This window comes from Panulirus ornatus, chromosome 16 (genome assembly GCF_036320965.1).
Source record: "Panulirus ornatus isolate Po-2019 chromosome 16, ASM3632096v1, whole genome shotgun sequence".
Classification (NCBI taxonomy): domain Eukaryota; kingdom Metazoa; phylum Arthropoda; class Malacostraca; order Decapoda; family Palinuridae; genus Panulirus; species Panulirus ornatus.
Genome location: NC_092239.1, coordinates 12810820 through 12824495, shown reverse-complemented (window position 1 = coordinate 12824495; position 13676 = coordinate 12810820). Strand labels below are relative to the sequence as shown.

General features: G+C 42.9%; 1 protein-coding gene across 9 annotated transcripts in view; it reads right to left on the bottom strand.

Moving 5' to 3' along the window:
• The window catches only part of LOC139754149 (insulin gene enhancer protein ISL-1-like), a 478425-nt gene that overhangs the window by 416689 nt on the left and 48060 nt on the right, over positions 1–13676 (bottom strand). The gene's annotated exons all lie outside the window — the stretch shown is intronic.

Here is a 13676-nt window from a genome sequence, read left to right as displayed (position 1 = left end):
AATGATAGGTACCCATCCACCCTAACACCCACGCACGCGCATGCGCTCGCTCTCTCTGTCTCTCTCTCTCTGCCGTCTACGAAATCACGGATCTTTGGTTCGGATCTCTCCCGAGGCAGTCAGGCGTCAGTCACTCAGTCAGTGAGTCGGTCGGTCTGTCGGTCAGTCAGGTGACAATTAACTTGATCCTCCTGCAGTCGTTCATCAGGAACTGCGGGCATAAACACTGCAGGTGAGTCAAAGGGCGTCACGAGATACACTTCAATCGAGTGTGTCTCGAGTGTAATGAGATTTCGGGTCAGTGTTGAATGTTTAGTCGCGTATCAAGAACGTTCAGGGATCATCAGTCGTAGGCGAGAAGAAACCTTCGAAACGTTTTGTTTAAATCCCATGGGAAACGTTCGCAACGTTGGCGAACAAGGGTTCAATTCCTTCATTCACGCCAGACAGTAATTCTTGTAAGGTATATTGTTAAACTTGAGACAGAGCGAGCCTGTATACATATATATGTCTTAGGTCTACCCTTAAAACGACTCACAGTTCCTCCCCTTCCTTGTAGAACTGGCTCGGAGGCTGCTAACAGAACAGACCTGAGTGCTTCCTGTAGAACAGTTCTGAAAAGCGACCCTCATAACCGATCGTACTGCCCAGAGAGAGAAGCCACATGTGGGATCGCCTGGGAGATGCCTGCAGAAAAGACGAGGAGGAGGACCTGCCTGTAGCACAGCCCAGAGGACCGTCGTATGACCCTCACTATCCATGTAACCACAGAGTTGTCCACACACACACACACACACACACACACACACACACACACACACACACACACACACACACACACACACACACACACACAAACACAGAGCCGTCCAAAATGCCAGCCCACGAGAGCCATCCATCGTCAAGCAAGTCACAGAACCATCCACAGAGCCCCTGAGTGAGCTACTCATCGTTAAAGACCTTCCCCCCCCCCAACCCACTTCACCCGTAGAACCACCGCATTGAGTAGCCTTCCCTTCCCTTCCCTTCCCTTCCTCTACTGCCCTCCCTCCCCTAATCCCCCTCCTCACCCAACCCTCCAACCGTGATGATGGTCCCACGATCTGGGGAATTAGCCAATCTTACGATATGAAGCCACAAACATTAATAATAATATCCCCCCCTGACCCACCCACCCACCGTGATGTGCACATTGAATAAGTCAGATAAGATATATGGCCAGGCTCCTCCCGCGGATCTTAATGTTATGCACCCCAGCCACAGGGGACCGGCTCCAGGGACCCCACCTACGCCACCCCAAGCCCCTAAAACACACACACACACACACACACACACACACACACACACACACACACACACACACACATGCATAAGCCGTCACGGTAATCCATACACATATTTACGCACACTGACGGACACATACTGGTTTTTATCTACATATATTGATGTCTACATAGAGGATACATATTCATATGTACTTGGTGGGACACAGGGGCTCCCTCACACACTATGTAAATGTGACATTCATCATTATTACCATTATCATTATTATCATTATCATTATCATCATTATTATTATTATTATCATTATTATTATTATTATCATTATTATTATTATTATTATCATTATTATTATTATTATTATTATTATTATTATTATTATTATTATCATTATTATTATTATTATTATTATTATTATTATCATTATTATTATCATTATTATTATTATCATTATTATTATCATTATTATTATTATCATTATTATCATTATTACTATCATTATTATTATTATCATTATTACATACCCACTAACACATACACACACACATATGTGTGTGTGTGTGTGTGTGTGTGTGTGTGTGTGTGTGTGTGTATACAGAGAAAAAGAAATCGAAAACTGCCACTACAGCAACAATTAAGATCTTCCGTAAATGACACGGTACAGTAATGTCATGGTTATCCCTAGGTCGTTCACCCTGACTTCGAAGCCATCCACCTTGACTTCCAAGACATCAATTTTGACTTCGAACACCTTGACTTCGAAGCCATCAACTCTGACTTCGAAGCAATCAATTTTGACTTCGAACACCTTGACTTCGAAGCCATCAACTATGACTTCGAAGCAATCAATTTTGACTTCGAACACCTTGACTTCGAAGCCATCAACTATGACCTCGGAGCAATCAATTTTGACTTCGAACACCTTGACTTCGAAGCCATCAACTATGACTTCGAAGCAATCAATTCTGACTTCGAACACCTTGACTTCGAGGCCATCAACTATGACTTCGGAGCAATCAATTCTGACTTCGAACACCTTGACTTCGAAGCCATCTACCTTGACCATACAAGTGCTCAAAGAGCTAGAATCCATCCCCCCCAGACGCTACCTTTACCTTCCCAATCAAAACATCACAGTCAGGTACAAAAAAAAGAAAACATCCTTTGGAATATACAGCTGTGCGCGAACGAAGAAATCTCTTTTTTAACATCTCCCGCATAAGAACTCAGGGCCATAATATACAAAGGCTCGTGGGTACTGTACTCTGTACGGATGAAGGAACTGTGATCCTATACGCAGAAGCATCACTTCGTCTTCCCCGATGTGGCTACGACCTCGCTCGGGACCGCCATCTCCCATCCCTCTCGCACAGTGGAAGACTTCGACCATCGCCGTTTATATACGGCAACGCCGTCCAGTAAAAAAAAAAAAAAAAAATAAAACGGATGTGCATAAATACGGGCCATTATACCCGACCGCTGAAGGAGGAGGGCACAATAAAAATCTGAATCAATATGGGTACTTGTGGGAGCGGAGGAAGGGCTGGGTGTGGAGAAGGGCAGGCCAGGGTTCAGGCCACCAGCGGCAGCCGAGGGAGGGCGTCGCCTTTGTCCCCGGGCCTGGGCAGGGGGACGGGGGCGTCCGGAAGAGCTCTTGTATCGTCGGAAATGCACTCGATGTGGGTGTCGGAAGCCCTCACAAATTCATTCATTTAATGATACGCCGTTTGATGGCTCTCAGTCAGATGTCCCGCTGCGAGATGGATGGTGCAAGAGGAAAGAGAAGGGGATGGGAGGGAGGCGCTGGGATGGAGTAGAGAGGGAGGAAGATGATGAGAAGGAGGAGGAGGAAGGAATGTGACGGAGAAAACACGAGAAAGCAGAGTCCACGACGGAGAGAGGAGAGAAAGAAGAAGAAGGAGAGAGAGAGAGAGAGAGAGAGAGAGAGAGAGAGAGAGAGAGAGAGAGAGAGAGAGAGAGAGAGAGAGAGAGAGAGGAATGACTGGAGTGGTTGACACTGCCACCACTGGAGGGGGGTGTCACTGTTACCACTGAAGATGGTGTCACTGCTATCACTGGAGATGGTGTCATTACTGTCACTGTAGGGGGTGTCAAATGCCACCACTGGTGGAGGGTGTCATTGCCACCACCACAGGGAGGCGTCACTGCCACCTTCAGTGGGGGTGTCACTGCCACCACTGGCGGAGGAGCATTGGTCTCGCTCTTCAGGTATTTCCAGCAGTAAAATTTTATTATTTGTTTACCGAGTTGTATTGCAGAGTTGTATTGATTTCAGGAGAAAGTGTTGTAGCCAGTGAAGGCTCACACTCCGCTTTTATCATGTACCTCACGCAACACCCTCTAGCCAACCTCCACACCCACAACACTTGCAACACATCGACCAGCAGTTGTTCGAGCGCTGGTGGCGGCTCGAGCACTTGAATGCGAATCACCCTATTGAGGAAATCGTGGGTGACGCTCCTTTCTTTTACATACAGAAAAAAAAATATAGAATAAGTAATACCCGCAGACTGTGGTAGGTCTATCCATGTCCTAGATAAGTCTAGGAAGGAAACAGAATATGTCTCTTGCTGCTGCTGCAGGACCAGATACCAGATATACAGAGTTTCAAGACAACCAGACATTGTGAGAAGGGAAGAAGTACACTAAGGCGTAACAGAACTAAGGGGAGGAAGGGGACTTATAAGGGCACGAACCAATGGCGCATACTTCCCCTAACCTCTCAAGTCACGACGTCTATATGTCCATCTATCTATCTATCTGCATATATCTACTCTAAAAGGATATAATCGCGGGTTCACTTGGGCTTATTTGAGATATAAGACGTCAGCGTAGCAGAACCTGTTCAGTTAGTCCGTGTATGAATAGATTCATCATGTCCTTCCTCGCCAGTTACTTCTTCCAGCGAGTATAATGGCGCGCCACTCCTTCATACCAGACAAGTCGATTCACTAGAAGACCAAGCTGGCTTGTACCCAGGGGCCAGGAGCGACGAATCCTTCCTTCCTTCCTTCCTTCTTTCTTTCACTCTCTTACTTCTTTCTTTCTTTCTCTTAGTCTCAGATTTAGTGGTTCACTGTGGCTTCTAAGGCCGTGGGTGAGGTGGGTGAGGAGTATTATAATTCATATCTTATCATTAAAACTCTACGGGAATTATCACAATCAGTTCACTACAAGACATCTGAAGGCAAGATTAGGGTACAAAGAGACATTTCCATCTATCTATCTATCTATCAATCTATCCATCTAACTCTCTCTCTCTCTCTCTCTCTCTCTCTCTCTCTCTCTCTCTCTCTCTCTCTCTGTGTATATATATATATATATATATATATATATATATATATATATATATATATATATATATATATATATATATATCACTAATTCAATCAAAATTACCCCAGAATCAGTTTCTATGAAAGAGTCCTGGTGTTCCCCAGGATCTCTTTCTACAGGTTCCGGCCGCCTTTAGCTGCGCTCTCTCTAGTACCAGGCGAAGTGGACTCTCGTGGGAGGAGAAATTCTTTGAGCTTCCAAAGATAAAGTCTCTGCAAGTGTGACTTCTCCCTCAAGGTGCAACATCTTGCAGGCGGAGGGCGGTAACACCCACACACACACACACACACATATATATATATATATATATATATATATATATATATATATATATATATATATATATATATATATATATATATATATATATATATAACAGGTAGTATAACAGAAGCGTTCTGAAGGAGCCTTCTTGCCGTGCCCCAGGCCAAGAGATAACCTCATCATGTCTCCAGGAGGAATCTGTCCCTCCCCCAAAACACAATTTGGCGTTCGTGAACAAAACAACACACGAACTGAAATCTATATGACTCCAGCCCACCACAACGTACGAGTAAGACGGAGGGAATGCATATATCATATCAAATATCGTCGCGTTGTGTTATGACACACCCAGATATCATTTGACCTTCGCCTGCACTTATCCCTCGCATTTGCATATGATGCAAGAGATGGAGTTTTTGTTTACCTCGCATCACGGAAGCTGATAATGTTGTTAAGGACATGCACAACAGCGTAGAAACACTGCCTCGTGACCTGCTCATTGTTTGGAAATGCGTATATACACACACACACACACACACACACACACACACACACACATATATATACATATATATATATATATATATATATATATATATATATATATATATATGTGGAAGTCGAGAACATTATCTCGGAAAGCAAAAATGGGTATGTTTGAAGGAATAGTGGTTCCAACAATGTTGTATGGTTGCGAGGCGTGGGCTATGGATAGAGTTGTGCGCAGGAGGATGGATGTGCTGGAAATGAGATGTTTGAGGACAATGTGTGGTGTGAGGTGGTTTGATCGAGTAAGTAACGTAAGGGTAAGAGAGATGTGTGGAAATAAAAAGAGCGTGGTTGAGAGAGCAGAAGAGGGTGTTTTGAAATGGTTTGGGCACATGGAGAGAATGAGTGAGGAAAGATTGACCAAGAGGATATATGTGTCGGAGGTGGAGGGAACGAGGAGAAGAGGGAGACCAAATTGGAGGTGGAAAGATGGAGTGAAAAAGATTTTGTGTGATCGGGGCCTGAACATGCAGGAGGGTGAAAGGAGGGCAAGGAATAGAGTGAATTGGAGCGATGTGGTATACAGGGGTTGACGTGCTGTCAGTGGATTGAATCAAGGCATGTGAAGCGTCTGGGGTAAACCATGGAAAGCTGTGTAGGTATGTATATTTGCGTGTGTGGACGTGTGTATGTACATGTGTATGGGGGGGGGGGGGGTTGGGCCATTTCTTTCGTCTGTTTCCTTGCGCTACCTCGCAAACGCGGGAGACAGCGACAAAGTAAAAAAAAAAAAAAAAAAAAAAAAAAAAAATATATATATATATATATATATATATATATATATATATATATATATATATATATGCAGATAATCATGAATATATATTTGTTAATCCAGTTATCTATCTATCATGACACACACACATACACACACATAACGCGGACTTCTCCTAGCCTCCCAAGTCACATCTGTAGCTATAGATCCATTCATCAATCTATCTATCACACCTGCCAAGCCTCGCCACACCTGTCAAGTCTCTCAGCACCTGTCGACTACAGATTTCTCCTTCATTATTTACCATATAATCAACCAATGTAAGAGCTGCCCACAGCTTCCCCCCTCCCGCGTCACCTCGTCCGCTGCTCCACTCCGGACTCTCCTACCCAAATATTTACTATCACCCAGACGGGCTATGGGCGTGTGGTTGGTCTGCACGTCTCTCAAGGTGTCTGTGTCTGTCTGTGTGTCCGTGTCGGCGCAGAGAGATCCCACAGGGGGCGTGACTCGTACGTGAATTCAAAATCAACAAAAAATTCTGAAGACAAAGAAAAAATACATATATGTAAGTAAATCGATATGAAGAGACGAGGAACCACCAGACGACGTCAACAGAAGTGAGCTACACCGGGACTTAACCCCCCTCGGATTTTCCAGCTGTGCCCATGAGTCCTTCCATGTTCCAGTCCCACTTTGTGCTATACCTACTACGTCCAGCCCAGGCTGCTATCACCGGCCTTTGAGAATGGTCTTCTGAGAGCCTCGCATGTTTTTGCCAAGCCTCTCCCTCCAGGTATTGTGAAAGGTCAAAGGACTTTGAGAATCGATTCGGCTATTCTTTTTTTTTTTCTCGGAAATCGTAGAGAATCAGCGACGTTCAAGATTCGTCCCTCCAGATGCTAAAAAAAAAGGTCAGTGATCCTAAGGAGTTTAAAGATTACCCATCAGGTAGTGTTAGGGGTTAATGACCCTCTTTTCTCTCTTCCTTTTGCTAATTATTAGTCTTAGCAGCCTATAAGAATCGCTCTACATGCCAGTGATCACAAAATACAATTTTGTGTTAGGGAAAACAAAAAAAAAACACTGAAATGATATTACCGTTATTGGAGATATCGCTGGAGATGATAGAACAGAGGAGAAGGAGGAGGAGGGGAAGAAGAAGAAGAAGAAGAAAAAAAAGAAGAAGAAGAAGAAGAAGAAGAAGAAGAAGAAGAAGAAAAAGAAGAAGTAGAAGAAGAAGAAGAAGAAGAAGAAGAAGAAGAAGAAGAAGAAGAAGAAGAAGAAGAAGAAGAAGAAGAAAAAGAAGAAGTAGAAGAAGAAGAAGAAGAAGAAGAAGAAGAAGAAGAAGAAGAAGAAGAAGAAGAAAATGAAAAAGAAGAAAAAGAAAAAGAAGAAAAAGAAGAAGAAGAAGAAGAAGAAGAAGAAAAAGAAAATGAAAAAGAAGAAAAAGAAAAAGAAGAAGAAAAAGAAGAAGAAGAAGAAGAAGAAGAAGAAGAAGAAGAAGAAGAAGAAGAAGAAGAAGAAAATGAAAAAGAAGAAGAAGAAAAAGAAGAAGTAGAAGAAGAAGAAGAAGAAGAAGAAGAAGAAGAAGAAGAAGAAGAAGAAGAAGAAAATGAAAAAGAAGAAAAAGAAAAAGAAGAAAAAGAAAAAGAAAAAGAAGAAGAAGAAGAAGAAGAAGAAGAAAATGAAGAAGAAGAAGAAGAAGAAGAAGAAGAAGAAGAAGAAGAAGAAGAAGGAGAAGAAGAAGAAGAAGAAGAAGAAGAAGAAGAAGAAGAAGAAGAAGAAGAAGAAGAAGAAGAAGAAGAAGAAGAAGAAAATGAAAAAGAAGAAAAAGAAAAAGAAGAAGAAGAAAAAGAAGAAGTAGAAGAAGAAGAAGAAGAAGAAGAAGAAGAAGAAGAAGAAGAAGAAGAAGAAGAAAATGAAAAGAAGAAAAAGAAAAAGAAGAAAAAGAAAAAGAAAAAGAAGAAGAAGAAGAAGAAGAAGAAGAAGAAGAAAATGAAGAAGAAGAAGAAGAAGAAGAAGAAGAAGAAGAAGAAGAAGAAGAAGAAGAAGAAGAAGAAGAAGAAAATGAAGAAGAAGAAGAAGAAGAAGAAGAAGAAGAAGAAGAAGAAGAAGAAGGTTAGCAATATTGATGTATAATCCTTGCAAGATGTGCGCCTGAGCAACAAGCATAGTGATAGTGTAGTATGTGACCTTAGAATTATCCTGAACACCTGACGAAGGCGTTGAAGATTTTCCTGTTGGTGGATTGAGAAACTGACGATGACGACCTTAATGACCCTAACAGATGAATGGGCCTAAACCCCGAACAACCAACCAGCCAAGGACAGTTGTTTGGTGTTGGGTTCACTCACCACAACCACAACCACCTCCACCACCACCACCACCGCTGACACTGTTACTGCCACCCCTGTCCACTATACCCACAGGTCTGCCGTCCCCACACCTGAAATTAGCCTCTTCCGTTCACACCCTCCAGGATCATCCGGCAAGATCTTGGTTAATTTCCTCTCTCACAGCCAGATGAAAATAACACACTGAGCCTTTGAGATTTAACTCCCTGGGTACGACGGTGCAACCCCTGAGACACAAGGTTACGACCCTTGGCTATGATCTGCTTGGTAATCAAAGACCAGACCCTTCAAGCTTAGGTCGTGTCAAAGGCTGAACCATCATGCTCAGGGGTCCTACCATCATCCTACAGGAGAATATTCTTAGGTTTGGAGTAACGTCTTCAAGATCTTATATAGAGAGAGTCTGAGGAAACACGACTGCTAAACGAACGATGATATGAGGAACCGATCCATCTAACAGTGTTGATCGAGTGCTCGCCAGTTTCATCAGCCTCGTCTCAGACGACACTCACAAAACCCTGAGAGATAGAAGTGATCACACCACCCAACTGTCTGTCTGCCTCCCACAGAAACCTGAGTCGAGGATCCAAGTCGTGAGCGATGCGCTTATCAAGGGAGAGAACCCCCCCAAAAAAGTGTTACGATGGTGTCGCAATGATCGCTCGCATGAAGGTAATCTACAGATGACAAGGAGGTTGCATAATGCACCACTTGTAAGGACAAGTTTGCTGGCGAGCGTTACTGCCAGCGAACTCCCAGCGTCCCCAACTAATTACCTTCCACACGCCCGGATCATCGTGCGCAGTGCCTCACCATTGCAACTGATATATAACATTTCGTATATGTAAGGTGAGGTTTAGGGATGGGAGTGCCAGGCAGTGTGGCTGCAACATTAAGGATGATGACGCTGTAGTGAGATCATCCTCTCATAACGCATAAAAGAAAACTGGTTGCAATGCACTCGCTATATAATCCTGTTGTGGTCTGATATATAACGAAGCGTTATAGCTGACGTTGAGCAAACGGTAACACACCATCTGCCAACCATTTCCCTTGATTACCAAAAAGAAGTAATTTAATGATGAGTTCTCTACTGTTGTACCATCATTCTTCTTCTTCTTCACATAATTTTTCTTTGGCATTTCCATCCCTTTTCATCATCGTATGTTCGTTATTATTCCTCTTGTTTCCAGACATATGTTTACTACGCGAAGAACGGCAGAGAAAATTTTGCAAATAAAGGGTACACATCTTGAGTGGAAGCTGCAAGACTGTGTCTGAACCAGCTTCATGGAGCTGAGCTGTGTCGAAATATGGCAGGAGACAATAGAAAGGAGGAGGAAGAGGAGGAGGAGGAGGAGGAGGAGGAGAAAAAGAAATGGTGGAAGAAGAGGAAGTAGAAGAGGTAAAATGATATTCATTATAATAATGATAATAATGATAATAATAATGATAATAATAATAATAATAATAATAATAATAATAATAATTATAATAATAATAACAATAATTATAATAATAATAACAATAATTATAATAATAATAATAATGATAATAATAATAATGATGATAATAATAATAATAATAGCAAGGAGAAAAAGAAGAAGAAAAAGAAGAAGAAGAAGAAGAAGAAGAAGAAGAAGAAGAAGAAGAAGAAGAAGAAGAAGTAGAAGAAGAAGAAGAAGAAGAAGATGATGATGATGGACAATTTAGTAAGGTGTGGCAAAAAGTTACCTTAGCATCTGAGCGAACGTCTCTCGACATGTTACTGAGTACAGTTAGGGAGTCGTAACAGCCACACGTAAATGTAAAGTCACTTTTTGTGGATCAAATCTTGTCTTTTTCCCCGGTAGTTTTTGCATGCCTATATCCCCGCACTCCGTGTGTGTGTGTGTGTGTGTGTGTGTGTGTGTGTGTGTGTGTGTAAGTGTGTTGGCCACTTCTGAATAGCATATAGCCCAACTACTCCTATTACCAAATGAGTATAAATTACCCATAAGCAAATTAATCTGTCTTCCAGGTTGGAATATCAAGTATATATATATGAGTGAAAGTATATTCGTATCCATAGATATGTCAATATATATCAGTATCTATCTATCTGTATATATTTCCATGCAATTGTGCGAAAGCGGCTGTTACCGTATTTTCCCGTTTCCTTGTGGCGTTGTCTGCTTCTTATGTGCACTCACTACTTCTGTACTTTTTGCATACATATACATATATATTCATATATATATATATATATATATATATATATATATATATATATATATATATATATATATATATATATATATATTTTTTTTTTTTTTTTTCAAACTATTCGCCATTTCCCGCGTTAGCGAGGTAGCGTTAAGAACAGAGGACTGGGCCATTGAGGGTATATCCTGACCTGGCCCCCTTCTCTGTTCCTTCTTTTGGAAAATTAAAAAAAATTGAGAGGGGAGGATTTCCAGCCCCCCACTCCCTCCCTTTTAGTCGCCTTCTACAACACGCAGGGAATACGTGGGAAGTATTCTTTCTCCCCTATCCCCAGATATATATATATATATATATATTATCCCTGGGGATAGGGGAGAAAGAATACTTCCCACGTATTCCCTGCGTGTCGTAGAAGGCGACTAAAAGGAGAGGGAGCGGGGGGCTGGAAATCCTCCCCTGTTTTTTTTTTTTTTAATTTTTCAAAAGAGGGAGCAGAGAAGGGGGCCAGGTGAGGATATTCCCTCAGAGGCCCAGTCCTTTGTTCTTAACGCTACCTTGCTAATGCGGGAAATGGCGAATAGTTTGAAAAAAAATGTATATATATATATATATATATATATATATATATATATATATATATATATATATATATATATATATAGGAATGACTGGATCGTATTTCTCAGCAGTCATATATCCTATTACTACCAACATTAGCCAACTGTTGACAATCATACCTAGCTCTTCTGAGTTTGAAAAACAAAAAATATGGTACCTGGACAATCGAGTCCCATAGTGAATAATGTTCGCCTATAATCCCAGTCGTTTTCATTAGGATTTGCAAAGTCATTTACTCTAAACGCTTACTAAATATGTATCCCCTCGCTCATGAAAACGGAGAGAGGTGATGGATGGATTTCAATTCAAGCTGAAGTTCGATTCTGCACGAAGTCTACTAACCTCCATCTCAAAACTGGGGAATAGCGGGGGAGAGAAGATGAATATTCGAATGCACTTTTGAACACATACACGAATACTAATGTTTTAGCATCGTGATGATGATATTTCTGTCCCCCTTAGGTAATCGTCTATCCTACGGAATTCTTCTTAGTATAGAATCCAAAGACATTAAGTGTGATATCAATGTTACGTTACTGTATGCGTGATCTACTATAGATACATCCTTGACAGACGACTGTAAGCGTTAGGTACTCCATACAGTTCCACGCTCAACTACAGCAAGGGGGGTGTATAATTCTACAGGCAGAATTCGTTTTCTTGTCCGTACAATGGTAAAAAAAGAAAACGAAAAGATTGATTAGCATAACCTTTTAAGATGGTACAGTATTTTCTGAACTACTTTGCTGACTCGTACGAATGCATAGAATGTCCATCGCTGACCATGTCCAGCACCCTGCGTATCCCCCATGTCCAACGCCTCTCGTGTATGTCTTACATCCTCGAATGTCCAAATTTTAGCCTGTCCGAATCATAGGTATACCTAATTCCCAGCGTGTCCAACAATCGACGTGTCTATTATCAAACATGCCAAACATCCGACATGTCCAGTAGACAGTATGTCCGATACTCAAGTATGTCCAACACGTGCCGTGTCCAAAATAAGACACGTCGAACAGCAGTCTTATCCTACATCCTTGGCGTCCAACATCTGACATGTCTAGCATCTCGAATGTCTGGTACCCAGCGTGTCCAACATCACACACACATAGTGCAGCATCTCCCACGTCCAGCACCCTGGATTTCTATGAGTATTTTCACAGGCCAAGAGAATGTCCTACCCCAACCACTATGTCCAAAACTGAGGCATATTCTACCTCCAACCTTACCCAATATATCAAGGACTAAAGCTTGTTCTACGTCACCTGGTATGTCCTAGGCCAAGGAATCTCCTACCCCTAGCTAGAATGTCCCAGACGTAGGCCTGTCCTATCCCCAGCTAGTCGTATATCCAACACCAAAACCATGTCCCCTGTACCTTCCGTCCCCTAGCCGCGTTCCTCCAAGGATGTCCAACCCTGTCCACCGTCATTACCAGCTCCCACTGTTTGGACGCCCCACATCCCAGCGCACACTCAATCTCAACTCGTCAAATGAACGCCTCTGAAACCCCCGACACTTGTCTCCTCCAACCTTCGACATACACCTTCTACCACCACGTAAAAGAGAGTTCGATCCACCCCTTCAATCTCAATCCCTCTTTTTCCCTCAAAGATAACAAAAACTAACGAGAGGCGAAAGAGGAAATGAAAGAGATAAAAAAAGAGAAGGGAAAATGCTCCTATGTATGGCAATGCGGGGAGACCGAAGCCGGGTCTTGGACCAGGGTCTGGGAGGCGGGGGTTCCAGGCTGTTGAGACAGACAAGTAATGAATAAACTTCCATGGACACGAGGTGTCTTGGAAATTAATCAAGACTAATCTCGTGTCTCGCTGCCCGGCGAGCGGAGGCCGGCCACGACCAAGGGGAGGGAGGGAGGACGACGAGGGAAGGAGGAGGGAGGGAGGATGACGAGGGAGGGAGGGAGGGGAAATATGTGTTGGAGGAGGACAACAGGCTGAAAGGTGGGAGGGAGGGGATAGTGAGTGAGTGTGTGTGTGTGTGTGTGTGTGTGTGTGGACCGCCACAGGGAGACGACGTGAGAGAGAGAGAGAGAGAGAGAGAGAGAGAGAGAGAGAGAGAGAGAGAGAGAGAGAGAGAGAGAGAGGAGAGGGGGAGGGGTGTGGTGGCGAAGGCAGACATACTCAGAGGTGAGGGACGAGTGGACACGGACGGGACGACGTGTGAGAAGCGACACACGAGCGAGAGGAGACGCACAGGAGGGACAGATGGGACGGGAGGACTGTGTGTGTGTGTGTGGGTCAGAAGGGACGGCACCTGTACACGTGTATGGTGAAGGATGTCATTTCCAACAGTGACACCAGGGGAAA